A 6101-nucleotide genomic window follows, 5' to 3' on the forward strand; every position below is an offset into this window, starting at 1 on the left:
TGCGAGCTTTGGAGTAGGCAGAAAATGAAACTGAAGAATTAGAAACAAGCCAATTACGATATGGATCATTCTTCTCTAGAAGAGCCTTAGCACATTTATTGGAAAACCAAGGTTTAGATAAAGGACGAGATTTTAAAGTGGAGTGTGAAATAAAGGATTCCATTCCTGCAAGAATAATTTCACTGACACGATCTGAGCAAACGTTGACATCAGAAGTTTTGAAACAGTAATCCGAACAAGGAAAAGAAGAAAAGAAGTCTTGCAGGTCATCCCATTTTGTATTCATGTAATGCCAAACAACACGAGGTTGGGAATAGCCATGATATAAAGTTTCCATTGGAGAAGAGACAATCACCAAGTTGTGATTTGAAGTGCCTAAAGGACCTCTCACTTCGACAGTGTACTTAGAAGGGTTGTTTGTGAGAAAAAGATCAAACGTATTGGCTGTATGATTAGGATTGTCCGGTATTCTTGTAGGTAAATGAACAATCTGTGCTAGTTCATTAGTAATTGCAAAAGCCTCAGCATCTCGACCTGCTGGGTCGGTGTGACTAGAAAACGGAAGCCAGCTGGAGTTGTGAACATTAAAATCACCAAGGAAAATTACCTCACTGTTAGGAAAGTTGGACTGGAGAAAGTCAAGTTGCAAAGAGAGGAAGTCAAAGAGCTCCAAGTGATTAGTGGAGTTGGGTGAACGGTAGAGACAACAGATGAATTTGACACGAGGTAGAGATCAAAGAGAGGAGATTCCAAATTGCCAAGTCTCTGACAGGGAATATCAGAACGGACATATGCACAAGTACCACCTTTGAGGCGAAAGGAATCATACAGCGAATAATTTGGGCATTTGAGATGAGCAGTAGTTGAATCAACCGATAACTGAGATTCCGTCAGAAAAAGTACATGGGGTTTGGCAGAATGCAAGTGGAAATGGACATCGTTGAGATTAGAATTGAGACCACGTATATTTGTGAAATGAATTAGCAAGTCCTTAGCAAGTTTTAATTAAATGTTTTGTTCAGTAAATGCAATTATGTATTGTACTTAATAATTTTTGAATATTTTCAATTTTAGTCGCAACAAGATATCGAAAATGTAACACACTAAAGAAATCCAACTGAATTTTTTTTGAATATGGCCCCTGTACGGAAAAAGGTTGGACACCACTGGAAGGTGGATTAGGCCCATTCTTTACAATATTAATTTTTATAATTGAAATAACAATAAATATTTTCTATTGTAAGTAGTGAAGCATAAATTTTACTAAGGTTAAATTATCTTTTACATTCGCAACTAAACTAACCTAATTGCAGTAAAGTATCTACAGGTATAAAGATGGATAATAAATATTTTTGTAATTAAAGTGAAAAACAGTATTTTAAAAAAGACAAACTTTGGTATTAAATAAACTAGTGTCTACCTCTTGATTGGATCGTTGATAAGTATACCAAATTTAGTCGACAGTACGCAACTTTCGATCAATGTGGTGTGAACACAGCTCAAATCCAAGTTTTCATATGCTGCAATCAATTTCTAGAGAAAGCAGTCCCTCTAACTGTCAATATTTATTTGACATGCTGGAATTCCTGTAATTTATATATATTTTTCTAGCACACCATCTGATCCTCACACGTTATCTACTCTCTAAACCAAAATATTGTATTGCTAGACTATAAAATTTATATGTGCATAAATTCTGAAGCAGGGGTGGGTTGGTAACAATCACAATGCACTAAATTGAGCGTCGTCGGGGTCTTCCGCCTAATTGTCAACGCAGAAATTCGAAATGAACAATCGTCTCCTATTCCGAAATTCTGTATAACGTAACTCAGTAGTTTTCGTCAAGCTTGCATAAAAAAATGGCGTATAATATAAAAATCCGGACATTTAGCAAATTTATAAAAATCCACCAGGACAAAAATTTTAGACAAAAAATCCGGAAAAATCTGGTTAAAAGAGGACGGATGGTAACCCTATATATATATATATACAGTGCTTTTTTTGGGGGATAGTACGCAACGGTACGGCGTACTGGCACCTTTATTAACAGTGACGTGTGACATTTGGATGCAATCCACTTCGAAATTTGTAATATTCCGTAAATTTTTTTCATATGTTTATCTATTGTTCAAATAAGCTTAAAATAATTTAACTAAATTTGTATTTTTTACTGTCTATTGTTAAGATTTTTTCTATATAAAACATTTTTATAATTCTAACTTACTCAGTTGGCTCTCTGTTTAATTATTTTGAATTCCCTTTGGAAGTTACACTTAAAATAGTTTCCGTTGAGCAAAGAAAATATTCATATAGCGAACGGATTAGAAGAGAATTAACTCGGTACGCCCTGTTCACTTTTCTGGCCTTTAGGAAATTAGTGCTGCTGCTGCGCGCATTAAGAGAGCTAAAGGGATTAGCATTCTACAAGTTAGTGGTACCTAGTAAAAACTATCCGACTACCTGTCCCACACGGAAAAGTCGCGCTGGTCAAACGTGAGCAGATCAAGGTGTATTCCCAATGGGCCTAGTCCATCTTCCAGTGGTGTCCAACCTTTTTCCGTACAGGGGCCATAGTCAAAAAAAACATTCAGTTGGATTTCTTTAGTGTGTTACATTTTCGATATCTTGTTGCGAATAAAATTGAAAATATTCAAAAATTATTAAGTACAATATACAATTGCATTTACTGAACAAAACATTTAATTAAAAATGTTTTTGATAATTAACAAAATTTAAAATGATGTTAGTTCACTTTCCTCGCGGGCCGTAGGTTGGACACGCTGTGAATCAACTGTAAGCGCCCCCGTTTGAGAAAATTAGAAGAGTGATTTTCTTTACAGCCACAAATAATCATCCGTTGAAACAACGGATGATTTTATTTAGGCTATCAGCTTCCACAGCATGGAATGGAAGTCTGTTCCACCAACCAACTACCCGCTGGATAAAGGAAAATTTCCGCACATCTATCCTACATCTGTCTTTCCTCAATTTGAATTTGTGCCCTCTCAGGTGATTATTCTGAGCAAGAGGAAGAATCCCATCAGCATTGAGCATGCTCAAACCATTCAAGGCTTTATACATCTCCATCAGATTACCTTGCAGGTGCCTAGTCTCCAGATACTGTAATCTTCAAAACTTAAGCCTTTCTTCGTTAGAGCAACCTTTTGTTCTATTCACTAATCTTGTTGCCCTTCTCTGTACTCGTTTCAACAGCTCTACATCCTACTTAAAATGAAGTCTCAAGACCTGTATACAGTACTCAAAATGTGCCTGAGGGATAATCACCTCCTTATCCCTGCTAGAAAAAGTCCTGTATATCATTGAGAAGACACCATGAGTTACTCTTGCAGTACATGAGCTACTCTTGCGTCTGCACTGCTTAGAAAACTTCATATCTGCCTTCACAATTACCCCTAGGTCCTTTTCATTCTCTATCAGTGTCGTACCACAGAGTTGAAACATTACATTGGGGTTATTGCGGTACAAGTAAACACATGGGTTGTGTTTAGGGTAGCTAAGAATAGGAACAGGTGCGTGTATACTTTCGTGTACACCAAATCTAGGAGTTTGGTAAATAAATTTGGTGGATTTGAGGTCTTGGTCAAAACATCAAAGGCAGATATTGTTGGGATATCAAATACTCGGTGTCACGCAGATATAAGGAATGCAGAACTGGAATTTGGGGAATACAATGTGTACAGAAAGGATAGACAGGATAGGAGGGAGGAGCGGGTATGCTATTAGTTAAGAAACACATAAAATCCAAAGAAGTGCAGCCAGTTGACATTGCTAGACAGTAGGAGTGTGTGTAATAGGCCTAATGAGTCATTAGGCCTATAACACACTACTACTCTCAATTTTTTTACAGGGAAATAGATATTGTACAGGGAAATAGAGTGGGCCAGTAAATCAGAGAGTCTTATATTGGGGATTTTAATTTCCCGGATATTGACTGGAATTTGTGGGTTGGTCACTCACACACTAGCAAGACTCTTGTGGATTTATATGATGATTATTTTCTACATCAGTATGTTCGGGAGGCAACTAGAGGGTGTAATACTCTTGATGTGATTATCAGTAGTGATTCTTCATGCATCAAGAATCTGCAGATAAATGAACCACTAGGTGGCAGTGATCACAGTGTGCTGAAGTGGGATTTACTCAAAGAGGAAACTACCATCAGGGGTAAAGGGAAGGGTTTTTGCTTTCATAAAGGCAACTACGGTGGTCTGAGATAGTATTTAAATTCTATACGGTGAGACCAACTGATAATATTACCAACAGTAAATTCAAAATGGGAGGCATTCAAAGAATTTATCTTGGAAGCTACTAGGCTTTACATACCAACTAAGAAATATTGTTCAAGGTTCAGGCCTAAATGGATGTCAGATGAACTAATTAGACATGTGCAGAAAAGAAAAATGCATGGGATACATACAAATTAATGGGTGACATGGAAGCCTATGATAGATATAAGCTTGTCTGTAACCAAGTCACAAAGGAGATTATGCAGACAAAGGCAGATATGAGAAATCTTTGGCAAAAGATGCAAAAAAAACCAGCAAAGAGTTATTTACCTATGTAAACTCTAGAAGGAAAGGGATGAATCAGATTGGTCCACTGGATGTTGATGATCCTGCTCAGGTGGCTAACTAAATGAGTATTTTGCATCTACATTCACACATGAGGAGTTATTCAGGGAGGGGAATGCCAGAGGTGAATTAAACTCTGGCAGTGAGCTAGATGATTTTGTAAAAACTAAGAGCAAAGTGGAGGAGAAATTGTTGAAGATAAACATAAGAAAGGCACCTGTGGTGGATGGAATCTGTCCAGTTATATTAAAGGAGGCATCAAAGGAAGTAAGCAAACCGTTAGCCATCATTATGAGAGCATAAATATGCTGAAGGTGCGGTACCCATGGACCAGAGATGTACAAATGGGACCCCTAATCACAAAGGAGGATCAACGGGCGATACAAGTAATTATAGTCCTGTTAATTTAACTTCTATTCCAGGAAAATTAATGGGGGCAGTCGTTAAAAAAAGCACTGCAGGATCATCTAGACAAGATTTCAGTTATTTCTCGGACACAGCATGGTTTTGTTAAGGGAAAGTCTTGCCTGAACGATTTGAATGGATACTATGATGTAGTCACAAAGGAACTGGATGCAGGGAATAACTTTGATATATTTAGATCTTAGAAAGGCTTTTGATTCTGTTGCCCATGGAAGACTGCTGCACAAATTGGAACAGTGTAGCATTGGAGGCAAATTGCTGTTATGGATAAAGGGATGGTTGAGAAATACCTTCATCAATATCATTGATGAAAAGACTCGGGTTCGAATCATGTCATTGACACAGAGTCACTTTAATGGGCTCTTTTCACTTCTTGGCTGAATTAGTCGGGCTCCGGGGTAGATAGCTAGGTTCCCTCCCCCACCCCCAGAAACTGGGGTTTTTACATCCAGCAAAACGGACAAATTGACCCGAAAATACAAACAATTTACAGACAAAATATATAAATGGGTATATTTAAGAAGTTACCGGGTGATTCTTGAGTCGTTTCATAATCATTGTCCTTACCACACCTGGTGGAAAAGGCCTGGGTTCGAATTCCATCAAGAATTTGTGTTTTTCTCTCTGTAGCTTCCTTGTCGATCTCAGGCTTCACCTTCCTAAAGAAAGTAACTTTATCTTTTCACACAGAATAGCATTAATCCGTGAGTGTTTCACTTCTGATCAGCATGTTCATCTGAAACTTATGGATCACAGTAAGTGATTAAGATGGGTTCGTTTTTTAGAAGTGAAGAGATGACAATGTGCCAGTTGTTTGTGCAGTATGAAGCTGCGCACACATGTGTTTCGCACTTAGGAGAATTGGGACTAGTACAGTTCAGAGATGTAAGTTTTATTTTTATTTTTCGTTTGCCATTGAAAAAAAAATAATAATAAATAAAGTAAAAATGGTTAGACTTTACAACACGCAATATTACCACCGCAGTCCATAGCCCAAAACTGCTACCTCACCACAACAATATTTTGACGAATTGATAACTTACGTCCTTTAACGTTGATGGGCGCTGTTGTAAGCGAGCAGGTGAT

Source organism: Mastigoproctus giganteus, chromosome 14, assembly GCF_048544385.1.
Source record: "Mastigoproctus giganteus isolate SK-2022 chromosome 14, ASM4854438v1, whole genome shotgun sequence".
Lineage (NCBI taxonomy): Eukaryota > Metazoa > Arthropoda > Arachnida > Uropygi > Thelyphonidae > Mastigoproctus > Mastigoproctus giganteus.